The sequence below is a fragment of the Macrobrachium rosenbergii genome, chromosome 28, assembly GCF_040412425.1.
Source record: "Macrobrachium rosenbergii isolate ZJJX-2024 chromosome 28, ASM4041242v1, whole genome shotgun sequence".
Lineage (NCBI taxonomy): Eukaryota > Metazoa > Arthropoda > Malacostraca > Decapoda > Palaemonidae > Macrobrachium > Macrobrachium rosenbergii.
The window spans coordinates 28,772,501-28,790,000 of NC_089768.1; the positions used below are offsets into that span (position 1 = coordinate 28,772,501).

At 37.3% G+C, this 17,500-nt stretch overlaps 1 protein-coding gene across 3 annotated transcripts in view; it reads right to left on the minus strand.

The window, feature by feature from the left end:
• The window catches only part of LOC136854163 (ATP-binding cassette sub-family G member 1-like), a 203,474-nt gene that overhangs the window by 165,848 nt on the left and 20,126 nt on the right, over window positions 1–17,500 (minus strand). For all 3 annotated transcript variants that reach the window (XM_067130426.1, XM_067130428.1, XM_067130427.1), the window contains exon 2: window positions 9,041–9,100. The gene's annotated coding sequence lies outside the window, so the exon portion shown is untranslated. The remainder of the gene's footprint in view (window positions 1–9,040; window positions 9,101–17,500) is intronic.

Consider the following 17,500-nt stretch of genomic DNA (forward strand, 5'->3'; position numbering starts at 1 on the left):
GAAGAGAAAGCCTCCTGATTGGTCAAATGGATCAGTCGAATGAAAGCTGGCGTATGGTTACGTTCCGAATTAAGTTGAAGAATAAAAATAAAATGTGACGGCACAAAATTAAAGGGATAACATAAAGAGGATTATAGTTTTTTGCTGTGGAGCTACGTGGTTGGTGGACACTTCTGCCTGCAAAAGCACCGCTGTGGTTTTGAGGTCGAAAGCAAGCAATGCGCCATGGTACAGAATGAAATTTAAACTGGTTAAACAAAGACTACGACCTGTACCAGTTTCTGCATATATCAAACTGAGTACGCATTTAAACTATTTCTCTACACAGTCATAGTTTCACTTTGAAATGCAGAATCTGTGCACCAGCTACAAATGTAAATAATCCAGCCCCGGTTAATACATATACTGTAATTTTCAATTTTATAAGGCATAGCTCGTAGCCCGTATAGCGGCCGCGCTTGTGACAATTCCCTGCTGCTTACAAACCAATAAAATTCAAAAATTGCACAATGGAAGGAATACGGTTATAAAACCACGACAAAACATTTTTAATAACGTTGCTATGCATTAAAATTCATATATATTTTTATTCGGAATATATTACCTTCAGGACTATGCAACCCCTACCGCCGTCGACCGGGATGCCAACGCGCATGCGTCTGAACAACGCAACGGGAGATCAAAATAATGATATTCATCAACTGCAACAACGTTGCCCCACTTGAACCCTTGCACTCCTTCGTACCATTTACACCATCGTCTTTGTTTCCTGAATCATGTTACTTTCCTTCGTTTCAGAGTAGGTGCACGTCGCTATGTTAAGAGTGTTCCACAAACATTCAGAGACCGAGCAGGATTTGGACAGCCAGACGCGTCTCTGGGAATTCATCACAAAGTTGAAACAAACGCCGCAACTGACAAGCCAGCTTTTTCTTGAATTATTCTCTTAAAATTCCAAATGTAAGTGTTCCGCTCTGACGGAATACTGCACGCTAGCTTCTGTTTCCCTTCCGTGGAATACCTCAACAGAAACATTCTCAGTAATCAATCTTTTCGTAATATATTTTCATTCAGTGTCATGTTGGTTATGATTTATGTCGGTATTATATCTATAAGGACAATATAGACGTAAAATATGTTAACTTGAATACTTCACGCTTAAGCAAAATGCCAGTAATTATCAGTCCTGGATATAATTTCAGAACAAATGCCAAACAAAAACGCTTTTACCTCAGCAGGGTCATAAAGGTCATAATGATTATATTTAAGCAAAATGTTCAAACTAACTTAGCATGCTTACCTCCACTGTCATTAGAATTTATCAGTTAATAGTATCTCGAAAGGGTAAACGCTACTCGGTTTAGTGCCACTATATTTGCCATAATTATTTGAAAATTACTATAATCAAGTTTTTTCGTTCCCTCTTCATCGGGTACACGGTAACGTTCGAATCGCTAACATTAACCTTTTAGGGGCTGTTCTAGGAGAACCAGCCCATGCCTGCACAAGGCATGATTAATCTTACAACAAACATAAACAGCAGCAAAGCTATTACCAATTTTTTTTATAAGACATTTCCTCTTCCTCACATTTGTACATTTAAACGTTTTTCAGTGTAGTCAACCTAACGGTACTGTTTTCAAGATCCGAACTCCCACACTATCTTCAATTTTTAAACTGAATTTTCTTCACATTTGTGTATATAAAAATTTTTCAGTGTAGTCAACCTAACAGTACTGTTTTCAAGATCCGAACTCCCACACTATCTTCAATTTTTAAACTGAATTTTCTTTCGAAACATCACACAAACAGAGATTTGCGACAGACACAAGAACTCACAGCGAGTCTAACGTAGTTAAAAGGAGACTTCACATACGGTCTCACGACTGTTAATTCTCACAGGAGGCTCCGAGCCCATCAAAAACGTACAGCCCCAACTCTTTTTTTTTTTTAAGACTTCACACACTGTCTTAGACTGTTAAAAGGAGACTTCGCAAACAGTCTAACGATTGTCAAAAGGAAGCTTACCAAACAGTCTTACGACTGTTAAAAGGAGACTTTGCAAACAGTCTAACGATTGTCAAAAGGAGACCTCACATACAGCCTAACGATTTTAAAAGATTTCACAAACAGTTAACGATTATTAAAAGGAGACTTCACATAGTCTTACGACTGTTAAAAGGAGGCTTCGCCAACAGTCTCAAGAATGGTAAAAGGAGACTTCATATACAGACTCACGATTGTTAAAAGGAGATTTCACAAGGAGACTTCACACACAGTCTAACGACTGTTAAAAGGATGACTTCGCCAACAGTCTCACGATTGTTAAAAGGAGATTTCACAAACAGTCTAACGACTGTTAAAAGGAGGCTTCGCCAACAGTCTCACGATTGTTAAAAGGAGACTTCACAAAAAGTCGTACGACTGCTGGAAGGAGACTTCGCAAACAGTCTAACGATTGCTAAAAGGAGACTTCACAAACAATAGAACGATGACTAAAAGGAGACTTCACATACGGTCTCACGACTGTTGAAAGTAGACTTCACAAACAGTCTAACAACTGTTAAAAGGGGAATTCGCAAGCAAATATAATGACTGTTAAAAGGAGACGAAACCAGCAGTTTAACGACAGACAAAAGAAAAACTCACAAACAAGATAACGAATAATATACGGGAACCCTCAAACCAAGAGCGGAAAATTCAACTTGCAGCAGGATAACAATTATTTTCTTATTTACTTAACTAAGGAATTGATCGCATGGAAAATAATTCAAACTAATATTTACAGACTTAGCACCACTGTCACATCATTGGGCATCAACGGAAAGTTAATTTTTACCTACACAACACAGCCAAGACATACATTTGTGAATATCCCATCTGTAAACAAAGCAATAACAAATGTTGAATACACACACATATATATATATATATATATATATATATATATATATATATATATATAATGGATATATATATATATATATATATATAATGGAGCGCAAATTACATGTCAAGCTCACCTCATAGTGGCCCCAAAGTTTAAGAAAATGGGTTATTTGGTCACCAGCTGGGGTAAGGCAGCAAATTACCGCACGTGAAATGTGCCGTCTGCCACAAACAAAATTGCAGATATTCCCATCAATTACGAGAGATATAATTACAAGAAGAGAATGTTGAGAGCTCCTAAGAATAAAGAATGCTGAGAGCTCTTAACTACCCCACTGGAAGTTCACCCATAAAAAACACAAAAAAAAATATTCCCCCTCCGCCATTTATCTTATAATTAATCGCTATAATTTATAGTTAGCATTTTTTTTAAAGTGAGCCACTGACACTAATATTTCTAACACCAAATGAATGTGTTAATAGATTACCATCGCAACGGAATTTTTTCGTTCACTTAGGAAAGGTTTTCAAAGGTAATTTTTTTTTTTATTCACTGCTTAAGACCATCTCCCTGATTACATCTCTCAATTCATTCGAGAGAGAGAGAGAGAGAGAGAGAGAGAGAGAGAGAGAGAGAGAGAGAGAGAGAGAGAGGAAATTATTCCGACTGAAGGAATGATCTCAACTACAGTCCAAAAAGTATTCCTTAGTTTTACCAGACCCCTGAGCTGATTAAGAGCTCTCCTAGGGCTGGCCCGAGGGATTAGACTTATTTTACGTTGCTAAGAACCAATTGGTTACCTAGCAACGGGACCTACAGCTTATTGTGGAATCCGAACCACATTATAGCGAGAAATGAACTTCTATCACCAGAAATGAATTCCTCTAATTCTTCATAAGCCGGCCGGAGACTCGAACTCGGGCCTAGCGAGTGCTAGCCGAGAACTCTATGGACTCGGCCAACGAGGAACTCAACTACAGTCAAATTACACTAAAAAACATTTCTAGAGAATGATGAAATTCTAAAGATATCACACGTAAAATATATTTGATTTTCCCTTAAGAACATAAGAAAAGCTTTAAAGTAAACTACCGTAAGGAACACGAGCTCATCAATATGAAAACAACAACACGACATGCCGCAAGCGTTGTCACATTACCACGAAAAATGAGGAAACCTCCGATACGAGAGAATGGAAAGGTAATTAATCTTTACAAATTCAACCCCTGCCCTTCCCCGCCCCCACCCAACCAAAAAAACAAAAACCAGCACCCACATTTGGAAGATGGGCCCTGTCAACGAACCTCACCCACATTTTTAACAGATGTGCTTGAAACGAACCTCCCCAATTCCTTACGGGTAAATAATGGCAACGGGGTGAATGACATGGCGAGATCGTGAAGGCCAGGACTGAACCTGTAGCGAAGCTTCGATGAGTTTCAGAACAGAAGAACGAATTGACGAAGACCATTGACGAAAGCTATTTGTTCCTTCCTTCCCAACGAAAGATAAAACTCCCCCAAAGCACTGCCTGGCCCGTTTCTTTAACAAAGGGGAAAACAAATTCGTGCGCTCGCAAGCAAGAGGTTACAGCAACAGGAATTCAGGTCTGTCTGTGGCAGGCCGAGCTGCTGCTGCTGCTGCCGAGGTGAACAACCCTCCGTAGTGAACACCTGAGGATTGTAACAGGGTTGAGGCAACCCTTCCACGTTTCTCTTTTGAGTCATCGAATGCATGAATGGGGTAAAAACCAGACGATAATTGCAGAATGAATATAATTAAATTGGAGGGAAATTCTATCGAAATTATATGACTGAGTCAACAGCCCGAAACGGGATGTGATGTTGAAGGTGACGAAGGAAAAAAAGTAATAAACGCGCTGCTTTTTCGCTGAATCATCATCATAATACATGATCAGTGCAGATTAACGTGTCTGAGAGAGAGAGAGAGAGAGAGAGAGAGAGAGAGAGAGAGAGAGAGAGAGAGAGTAAAAATTCACAAGAAGATATCAGTGCAGATTAACGTTGCAAAGAGAGAGAGAGAGAGAGAGAGAGAGAGAGAGAGAGAGAGAGAGAGAGAGAGAGAGAGAGAGAGACTAAACATTCATAAGAAGATATCAGTGCAGATTAACGTTGCAAAAAGAGAGAGAGAGAGAGAGAGAGAGAGAGAGAGAGAGAGAGAGAGATTCATAAAAAGATATCAATGCGGATTAACGTGTCTGCGAGAGAAAGTGAGAGACTAAAAATTCATGGGAAAGTATTAGTGCAGATTAATGTTGCAGAGAGAGAGAGAGAGAGAGAGAGAGAGAGAGAGAGAGAGAGAGAGAGAGAGAAGAAGATGATGAAAGATGATTTCGCCACCCAATCCATTTCAGCAATAAAGGAGGGAGCTACCTGGCACTTGCTAAAAGAGCAACGGATCAATACATTCACCTGGCGAGGGGGCAAACGCAATTACCACGAATTGTATATGAGCGACGGACATCCAAATCGTCATTAACAGCTTGACAGACCCTTCATTCGGTAAACAGTCTGCCTTCCACTGCATGAATCAATCAAAACAGAACGGCGTGTTTTGCGTGCGATCGGAAGTCACTCCAAGAAAGAAAAACGCAAAAAATAAGACGAAGAAAAAAAAAATGCAACTGTAGAAGCATAAACTGGATGCTTGTGTAATCTCTTGTTCTGTTAATGGTATAACATTCATTACAGTCCCAATATCCTGAACAGATAAGAACTCGGGACAGTGATACCTCGCGGTGAAAATTCAACATCTGCAAATGTCCAATTATGATTCTGAGAAAAAACCCCCAGAGTCAATTTCATGTGAACAAAGAGAGAGAAAAAATGAAGTAAGGTGGAGAGAGATGATGAAAAAAAGAGCAGAAAAACATGACAAACCAGTCTCATCCTGTTTATACAAGAGGATGAACCTTACCTCGACCTTTGATTGGTGTTACTGAATGTGTGAAGAGACACATAAAAAGAAAACGATTTTAATTAAGTATGTATGTATGTATGTATGTATGTATGTATGTATGTATGTATGTATGTATGTATGTATGTATGTATATATATATATATATATATATATATATATATATATATATATATATATATATATATAATACTGACAAAAAAAATGTATCATTGAAGGACAACATTCACATGACCGAAATATTTTCATTAACACTTTAATAAATGATGTCGAACATTTTGCCCGAACGAAACAATGAGCTGACAGCATCGAAAATCGCCTAAATCAGGTTCGTGGAAACAGGTTATGGAAGAAACAATGATAATTGGCCGGTCCATCGTTAACCTTTTTAATCTGTTGCATTCAGTTGCAATAATCATGACGAGCCTGATCCTGACAAATCGTAAATGTAAATCAGGAAGAATTGCCCTGATTTCACGTACCCCAACAACACGCCCCCCCCCGCCCCCCCTCTTTTTTTTCCAGGGTTTAACCCTTTAACACCTGCACTAAGCCGGGGGACGATCTGGTTTGTCAAGGACAAAGAGGAACTGAGAGAGAGAGAGAGAGAGAGAGAGAGAGAGAGAGAGAGAGAGAGAGAGAGAGAGAGAGCAACATATGAGTGAAAGAGGAGAAAGCAAGGAATTCTGAGGCCAAACAACACAAGAGCGGAGCTGGATTGAAAATGAGAGAGAGAGAGAGAGAGAGAGAGAGAGAGAGAGAGAGAATAACTGAGGCAAAAGAAAATGAGGACCTGAGGAGTTCTGATTGAGAAAACTATAAAAAGAATTAACGAGGTGAACTGAGAGAGAGAGAGAGAGAGAGAGAGAGAGAGAGAGAGAGAGAGAGAGAGAGAGAGCAATATATAGATGAAGGAGAAGAGAGAAAGGAATTCTGAAACCGACCAACACGAGAAGGAGCTGGATTGAAAATGAGAGAAAGAGAGAGAGAGAGAGAAAGAGAGAGAGAGAAAGAGAGAGGGAGAGAGCGGAACTCAGGGAGACAAGAACCAGGACAATAACGGAGCGTAAAAATGAGAGACAGCGAATAGGGGGAGAAACTATTGCTTGTGACTGCGGGGAAAGAGGAAAGAGGAAAATGAAATATACAATATAAAACGGAGCGTCATGCTACTCATTGTCCGGATGACACGTCTCTCTCGAGGTGGAAAAGATAAAAAAAAATAAAAGGAAGAAAAATGAAAGAAGGAGGTAATTCGTGTGTGACAGAACCCGAAGAATAGGAAATGTGAGAGAACGGTAGAAGTTAATGAGATGTTGGCCATCTCGTCATCTTTATGGAAAACCCTAAGTGAGGAGAAAGCCGAGAGAGAGAGAGAGAGAGAGAGAGAGAGAGAGAGAGAGAGAGAGAGAGAGAGAGAGAGAGAGAGTTCAGTAGCACACTTAATGAGAATCACTGATTGTCCATCAAAACAAACTTTTATATTTTGGAAATGTGCACAGCATAATATTAAGTTCAAGTTACATTACCGAGAAGCTAATATACTTTAGGATAAGTCGTTAATATTTTATATGCAATTTATGTATTAACTGCAATTATCAATACCATTAGAGCCTATGTCATATTACCAACAACTCAAGTACTATACTGTTTCAAATACATTTTGTCGTGCAATAACTGTATTCTGAAATTTCGCTACTCCCAAAAATATGCTCATAAATGCAATCAAGCTGACTTTCAAATAGATATTCCGCCATTACGCCCTGACAGCGAATTGACAAAGTCATCGATCGAGTAAACTTATATTTTAGTGTTAGCAAGAAGGGACACTACAAGACCTAATATTTCATTAAGTGAATGGAATAAAACTTTTTTTTTTTTTTTTATAAAAACACTGATTCATCGACCTTACTCAGTCAGAAGCTCTGTACTTCGTTCCAATGTAAACTGCACAAGACAGCTAGCCAGAAGACGATAAGTATTTTCCGTGAGGATGGTAAACACCACTTGCACCCATGCTGTTGCTTTCAAGCATTTGACACAATCAACAAATAGACTGGAGAGACCCACACGAGGAATTATGGAACCAAAGAAAAACAGGTTCTGAATCTTGTGCTCAGAGAGCACGTTTTGTAACAGATTCTGATTCTTCTGTAACAAACTTTTCTAACACATTTTGACTCTCTTGTAACAAACAGCACTTTTCTAACACATTTTGACTCTCGTGTCACAAGCTGCACTTTCCTAACACATTTTGACCCTGGTGTCACAAACAGCGCTTTTCTAACAGATTCTGATCTTGTCACAATAGCACTTTCTCTAACAGATTCCGAGTCTTGCAATACAAGGGAACATTTTCTAACAGGATCTGATCCGTGTGTTACAAAAGCAGTTTTCCTGGCGTCTCACATCCTATCGCAAGACTTTGGACCAGGCAACTACAATTTTTGGCAAAGTGGAACTAGTGCCTGTCTGATAGGGCTGTGACACACGAGCGTGAACACAATCAACCTTAATTGTGCCACCTGTAAGGAGCAAGGAAACTGACTAACTTTCGGGCCTGATTATGATCAATTAAACTGAGGAAGCTTAATTCGTTTTACTTGGGTCCTTTCTCGCGCGATTATACGTAAATCATTTGAATATCAGATCTTTTCTGCCATTTATTTGTTTTATATATTTTATTTATCTGTGAAATACAGTATAAAGGCGGTCATTTTCATCACTTCTCACACGGAACGCCATGCTAGGAAAAAGCAACTACCATATTTACATGAACACGTAACGGAGGTCCGAAGTCCCAGGCCTAAGGAAGAACGAACGTATCACCCAATAAATAAATAAAAAACTCTAACACGTTTACAGCACGCGAAAAGAACAAGATTATAAACACAGCCATCAAATTACTTTAAAATAATCGCTCGAAAGCTGGAAAAATCCTACAAGATCAAGGAAAAAAGAATCAGCAACAATGTCAAGTATAAACACGTGTGTAGAGAGAAAGACTAAGGATTCTCCTTAAAGGGAAAATCAAAACAAAATTACAGAACAAGAATAACACAACTTTATGGAAAAATATAAGATCAAATTAAAAAAAACATCTCGAGTAATTACATGGAAATACAAGACTTCAGTAGCTCGCAGGTGTCGTCGCCAAACATAAAAAAACAAGTGTTTATATATTTAAAAATAAGGAAATAACTTTCAACTTACTGTTATCCGCCAGATGACAGCAGATCCTCTGCGCTCTGTTGCAAAGGTTTTACGTCACACCTGGAAGGGAAAAATATTTTCACAGCACAATATGGAAAAACTGAGGGTGTAGAGCACAGCTCTGAATAAGAACTTGGCAATAAGGTTATATTTCTACAAAAGGAGTTTATTATTATTACACTGTTGAAATAAAAACTTAAAATCCTACAGTAAGGACTTAATCCAATATTGCAACTAAACTCGAACGGCTTGAAAGTAAAAAATTCTCTTTAAATCCTTCAGTAGCTTAATCCAATCTTCCAACTAAACTAAAAAGGTTTAAAACTGAAAAAGAAAACAATTCTGATACTTCAACAAATCTAGTGGCAAAAGCTTCCATACAACAACGATTGGTGAAGTAAAGCCTATACAATATAAAAACTCGAACATCAGTGATATGAATCCGTTCAATTCTCCCTGACTTAAATCCCTAATATGTATGGGTACTCGAATGAAGGGGTAAAATGCACTTCGCTTAACGTACAGAGACCCACGCCATCCACTCCCCTTCAGTCTAACGCCAGATGAAAGGGGATGGAAACGAACCGTCGCAAACACGACCCATTCCGGTATATTTCCCATTTCCCTGGAATGATTGCGACCTCACATAAAATGCCCGTGAGCCAATAAATAGCCTTCCAAAAAATAATAGCACCCTTACCTTTCATGGTTCAAATGCCTTTTAAGACCAAGGGTGCTAATAATTGCACTCATTCTCTTCAAGGTTAAATTGTCCTTTAAGGTCAAGGGTTTTAATAAATGCAGCCTTACCTTTCAAAGTTAAATTGTCCTTTAAGGTCAAGGGATTTAATAACTGCATCCTTACCCTTCACGGTTAAATTGTCCTATAAGGTCAATGGTTTTAATAATTGCACGCCTGGCCCTCAAGGTTAAATTGCCTAAAAAAATTCAAGGGTTTTCATAATTGCAGGGGTAAACTGAACTTAAAGGTCAAGGGTTTTAATTCTTGCACACCTGGCCTTCAAGGTTAGGTTGTCTTTTAAGGTCAAGAGTTTTAATAATTGTACCCTTGCCCTTCAAGGTTAAAGTACCCTTTAAGGTCACGGGTTTCCACAATTGCACCCTTGCCCTTCAAGGTTAAACTGTTCTATAAGGTCAAGGGTTTAAATAATTGTACCCCTGGCCTTCAAGGTTAAATTGACCTTTAAGGTCGAGGGTTTTAACTCGCATCTGACGTACATTAAGTTCTCTAGTGAATTTTATTCTTTCTGAGGAATATTTCATCTACGTTTGAAGAAAGTTCATTGCTTTTCTTTGTTGAAAGGGATATCACCTTTTCATACGAATACTATTCTAAATGCTTTTAGATGACCTTTTTATCATGTCAAAGGGCTTACTTTATCGCACACAGATACCGGCATTTTGCACGAATCCCATTAACCCTCAAGAGCCTAAGGAAGTCAAGTTGAGGATTCCTAATTTTTTAAAGTAGTTAAGAACAATAGGAATTCATTCGCAAATGTATAATAATAATAATAATAATAATAATAATAATAAATAATAATAATAATAATAATAATAATAATAATAATAATAATAATAATAATAATAATAATTATTATTATTATTATTATTATTATTATTAAAACATCGACCCTCGAAAATACAATAATTCTAATTTAGCTAGTGAAATCTAACTGGTCTAACGAAGGAATCACTCTCTCTCTCTCTCTCACTTATTCGTAAAAAAAAAAAAGTGTCGCCTCCTAGACGACGATGTGATCAACGCTCCCTGAATCGTAATTCAGCTCTATTGATATAACCAATCGAGCTCCTCCATTTTCCAGCCCAAGGTCAAAACCTGCTCTGAACAAACATGCCAAAAGGAAAATGAGAGAGAGAGAGAGAGAGAGAAGCGAATATTCTTCACGAGATAGAGTTCGCAAAAAAAAAAAAAAAGGTAGAAAAGAATTTATTAAAAGTGTACACAGGAAGAAAACTTGCCTGACACTTGTGTCGAAATATGTGAAGAGGAAGGAGCGTTGCATTTGGAGCATGAGCGAAATTAGGAAGAAAATAAGGAAGTGAGGTACAAGAAGAGAAGGACATTTACAGGACAGTGCGGCAAGAGAAAAAATAGCTGAGCACTGAGCTAAAAAAATTCATGGTATGTGTGTTATTAACTGCTATACAACAGGAGCACGAAAAACTAGTTGAGAGAGAGAGAGAGAGAGAGAGAGAGAGAGAGAGAGAGAGAGAGAGTGTAACAGCCATAAAAAAATCTCACTGATTTACAGAGAAGAGACAGCGTCGATAATCAATGGAAGGAAAAAAAACTGTAGTGGACCATTTACAAATCTTGAATGGAAAGGCTGAAGATTTTGGCACGAAGCCAGCTCGAGATGAGAGAGAGAGAGAGAGAGAGAGAGAGAGAGAGAGAGAGAGAGAGAGAGAGAGAGAGCTCGATTCATGACTCCCGCCCACCTCGGAAAATAGCCTCGCCCACACGGAACGAAACGCCTACACGAAGGGTGAAAGTGATTTTCCCTCGAATATAAAAATGATAAATAAACCACTGATGATTTCTTTTTGCTCCGTAAGAGAAGTCGAAAACACGCTGAACGCCCACAAATATAAATGAAAATTTTAGGAGAACATAAAAATATAAAGGTTCAAAGTTGTAGGAAATGGAAATAATCTGTGAATGGAGTGTGAATGGTGGCCGATGTTTGAGTCTGATACAGCGCTGAATGGGAATAATGAAGAAAAACAGCGAAAACGTGTAAGGGAGTATGAAAGCTTTTGCAAGACGAAAAAGCTGAGAATAAAAGTGAGCAAGAGGAAGTAGAAGAGAATCACCAGAAACCAAGAAGGTGAAACATTGAATGCTGACATGGAGGTTGGAAGAATGGCGTAAATGCAACGGATGACAGCAGGATTAAAGCGAAGGCGTCACAGAGTGGGTGAGCAAGAAAGGAATCAGGGTCAGTTAAAAAGATTGGGAGAAGATTGATAGATGCCTCATGAAGGCAGAAAGGGAATGTATTATTAACCTAACTCCCCTTTATGAAAATGGGTGGATAAATAAAAAAAAAAATTCGAGTTAATGAAATGTTCTGTATGTATATTATGTGCGGCACAAGAAGCACTGATAAGGTAAGAAACCTGGAGTCACGTAGTAATGTTAAAAAGGTTAGCAACTATTTTGAGATGATCCATTTATGATAATGAGGAGAACGGACAGAAAAGAATGAATAAATCAGGTGTTAATGAGGAAAGAGGAGAGGAGGACCGACTCAGTGGTGGATAAATGTGGTAAATGAGTTGTCGGAAAGGAAGCGACTCAGTAATATCCAGGGACAGCGAGAATGAGTACAAGATAGGGGTGAATGGCGCTGTGTGGCTAGGAGGGTTCAATGCATTGCTGATGAGCCTCTTAGTGTAGGTGTATTAAGCAGCTGATGGTGTGGAAGTTTCACTACACCCAGGATACATCCACAAACATACTGTGACTGTGTTGTTCTTTCTCTGGATTTGCTCCTGTTAAGGGGAGCAGCTGAATATTGAATATATATATATATATATATATATATATATATATATATATATATATATATATATATATATATATGTATAATATATATATATATATATATATATATATATATATATATAAGACAAGGGCTATCATTCTCATCCCAATAAATTTGTTAAGAAACGGAAGGCTAACACCTCCTAGGGCCTCCCACTCTAGCAGAAGAAGTATATATATATATATATATATATATATATATATATATATATATATATATATATATATATATATATATATATATATATATGTGTGTGTATATATATATATATATATATATATATATATATATATATATATATATATATATATATATATATATATATATATATCTACCTCACTGCCCGGGAAACAAGAAGAAGGATGAAGGATGAAACAAGCGCAAAGGATGTCTAATATGAAAGGAACAGCAGCAACGGTAAACACAACAACATCGGAGATGCGGTCGTGACTTCCTTTCCGACCATGAGAGAAGAACCCAGCAGTAAAATCTATAAAAACACCGAAGTGAAATTTAACCGTTTTAAATACTTCCATCCCTCTCACACCTTTTCAATGTGTCACGACGGGAATTCTGCCACCTGAGTGAAATAACGCTCCTACAGTTGCCAACGCTTGCAAGGACATCAATAAATAAAAAAAAAATATACGGAAGAGAACCTTACCGCAAACTCTAAGGCTCTTTTAATTGCCTTCCGCGTATCTTCACTGGGGAACCTCCCCTAGCCCCCACTCTCTCTCTCTCTCTCTCTCTCTCTCTCTCTCTCTCTCTCTCTCTCTCTCTCTCTCTCTCTCTCGGGTCATGGATCGCGGCTTCTAAGTGGCTGCGAATTGTTCATTAGGGTTTAAAAAAGAACACGTAGCTCCTTACGTATAAAAATGGAAAGTTTGATGTAAAAAACCGATAAATGCTACATTTTTAATTGAGATTCTAGGTTTTAAGTAACCTCGGCATTCACGGATTCTCTTTATTAAGACAACCCTCCGGCATACTAAAAAGACCCCCAAAATATCAAATGAAACAGAGCAAGTCATACTAACGAGTGATTACCGAACCTTGAAAAAGGTTTATGTAAAGAGGATAAGGTGGTCAGCATCAAATGACCAACCTCTAAAATGTTACGTATTTGGGTTTAGTAAACAACAGTTCATTTGAAACTGCACCATAATAGCATATAGAAAAAAGAAGAAGAAAGGATTCCCAAGAACAAACAAAGGTTTGAAATAAGAAAAAAAGAAACTGTCTTCGACAGGAGAATTACGTAAGAAAAACGCGATCAATAAGGCTTTCTCATTCGGTAACCTTGGAGTGATCAACTCTCGATGCAGTTCTCGGCTCTCTGACATTTTAGTTATTCAGCTATTTCATTTTCTTGCCTTTGTCTGCGCGCGTGTGTATGTGTAAAACATAATAAATTCAAACGTGTACATATTCATATACATATAAATACGACAACTTTTAAAAGAAATTAGTATTTTTCCTAGGAATACAAACCACAGTTTTTCATGTCAGGAGTTGTCTTCTGCACATGCGCCAAGTCGGCCGTGTCTGACTAAGAAAGCAAAACGTTCGTGTCCCGTTAGGAACAACTATTTCTTCAACATGCAAGCATACTTAGTCATACACAAAGCATTACGTAATCTCTCTCACTAGTCCAATAGGCGTTTACGTGTGCATGGGCTGAAGATATCGAGTCATTCAGGAATTCAAAATATATTAAGTTACGGAGTCCAATCACATCTCAGTTCAAGAGAAATTTCCGATTGTATCCCGGGAGAGCTGGGTAAGACGGGGCAGAAATAAGGAAGGATGGGCGGGGGAGGTGGGATTCGAGAATAACAGGCCTCTGCACATTATTGGGAAAAAAGAGAGACTTAGGTAAAGCGTTCTGTTTCGATACCAATATGACGTCACTCGGGAAAGGTGGGAACGCGAGGAATCTGGTTCTTACATGTACCAAAGTTATACTACTACTAATACTACTACTACTTTCATAACAGCATAAACCACAAAACGAAGATTGAAACCCACAGTTATTTTCATCTTGGATATATTTAAAGATCCTTATATTTTTGAACAACAAAATTTAGAGGAAAAAACAAACGCGATGTGAACTGCGTTATGCGAATCATAACAAAGGTATCATCGGCGACTATTGCTAGCGGAATACTCCTTCCAAAAACAAAATAAAAAATAGACTTTAAAGCAGATTTGCATAAGAGTAAAAAGTGCATCCAGGAAGAAGTCACGACCATTCGAGCGATAAATGCAATTATGGAAACGGATCCGAATTATGGCCGCCGCTTCCGCCCTTCTAACTTCTTTATGAAAGCGAATCAACATTTCTTTCGAAGATGGTTCGACTGAGAGAGAGAGAGAGAGAGAGAGAGAGAGAGAGAGAGAGAGAGAGAGAGAGAGAGAGAGAGAGAGAGCGCTTTCACCTGCAATATGAGATGGTATACAATGAGACAGAACGTTTTCACTTACAATGTATGATGATAGACAAGTTGATGGGGGTACTATTCACTAATGTCTGTTGCTTTTATCTCTCTCGTCTCCAGCTGAGACCCAACAAAGCAGTCAACTAGCAACCAAGTACTAAATCAGCAGAATGGAAATAAGCATAATGGATAGGAAACTTTCAGTATTCAATACCGTTCACTCCGAGAGAGAGAGAGAGAGAGAGAGAGAGAGAGAGAGAGAGAGAGAGAGAGAGAGAGATGTTATGAATCTCTTCATGAACATAAACAGGTCGATCAATCTTGACATAAAACAAATGCACTGACAGGTTATAAGCAATGAATACGAATTAAACGGATTCTGTCCCAGAGAACTGGGAAATTTGAAGATAAAGCAGGTTACGATCACATCAGGGCAAAATAATAATTACTTCTGAGATGGATATTTTTGTACTTATTACTGTAAAACAAGAGGGTATGTACTGTGGAGTTTTCACTGAAAAGCGTGCGAGTGCTGATCCTAGTGTAAGAATACATCAAATAGCTTCTGAAACCTAGAACTTTTGTAAATATCTATGCTGGACATACGTTCCATATTTCACGTTTCTGGAATCATCTCGAATCCAGTTCTAGTCGGTAATGATTGCGGCAGAAATGATCAATACAACCCAACAGAATGGAACGGAAGAAATGGAGTGAATCCGCAAGAAGAGAGAGAGAGAGAGAGAGAGAGAGAGAGAGAGAGAGAGAGAGAGAGAGAGAGAGAGAGAAATTTGTCGGGAATCCTGTAAACTTCAGATAACATTCTGGGTGTTTGTTAAGAGACATATCCACCCCACCCCACCCCACCCCTCCACAACTCCCTAGGGCCGGCAAATAGTTTTTCAAGAACGATAACTCATAACATTCTCTTGACGCTTCGCTGTTGGTCCTGCCTAGGATTATAAAGTAACGGAGATAAAACAAGAAAAACCTAATGTAGTTTAATTCGTGAATTTGTAATAGAACATTAGTCTGTTGTCGATGAAATGAAGGACCTCATGGGTCCAGCTTTGTTTAGAATTTAGCAGAATAGGTGACAGTAGACTTGACTTACCGGCACAAATAAATAGGAAAAAATTATTCATATACCAGACAACTTTCATATACCAACTGATTGCATAACAATTACCTTTCTCGCTGCTCTTATTACCATATCACTAACCAGCACAATCATCCTTCATTTCTCCGGAATGTTATGAACGATGGAATGATGTTACATAATGAGGTCTTATATTACAGCCTCCTACGGTTACTTAAAACCTAATTGCTGATCACTAGGCTACCGCAATCGCTGTTTTTACGTTGGCAGGGAATATGTTTTACTTCGGGTTTCGTTTACAAAGAATCTGCAACCAAGGTTAAGTTGTTTGTGTCAGGTAACCAATTTTCATCATTGCTGTTACCACGCGCAAGCTTTTTTTTATTTTAGTTAACCAGAATATTTCTCTCTTTTCTCTCTTTGTATGTATGTAGGTATGTATAGATGTATGCATGTAGGTATGTATATATCTATGTATGTGTATACACACATATATATAAATATAATATATATATATATATATATATATATATATATATATATATATATATATATATATATATATATATATATATATATATATATATAATATATATATATATATATATATATATATATATATATATAAATATATATATATATATATATATATATATATATATATATATATATATATATATATATATATATATATATATGAATGAATTTTTATCACATCACCGTGATTCATATACAAGCATTAAGCTACAAACGTCCTTTAATATCCAATTCGCTCTACCTTGAAATAAGACATTTTCATATATATTGTTGCCGAAGAAATTTTCTAGTTGATAATAAGTTCGGCCCACGAGACGACGAACTTATTATCAACTAGAAAATTCCTTCGGGTAAATATATGAAAATGTCTTATTTCAGAGGTAGAGCGAATTGATATTAAAGGACGTTTGCAGCTTAATGCTTGTGTGTGTATACATACATACATACATACATACATACATATATATATATATATATATATATATATATATATATATATATATATATATATATATATATATATATATATATATATATATATATATATATATATATATATATATATATATATATATATATATATATATATATATATATATATATTGTAAAAAACAAAATATCTACCGATCATAATTATACATATGCCTGAATAATGGCAAATATGTATACGTATGACCGAACAAAACTGATAATCTCGAAGATTCGTCACAGGCGAACAGTGTTGCCTTTCCCCCTTTCTCCGTCTTCCAAAATTCCGCCTACTATATAAATAAATAAAAAAAAAAAGACG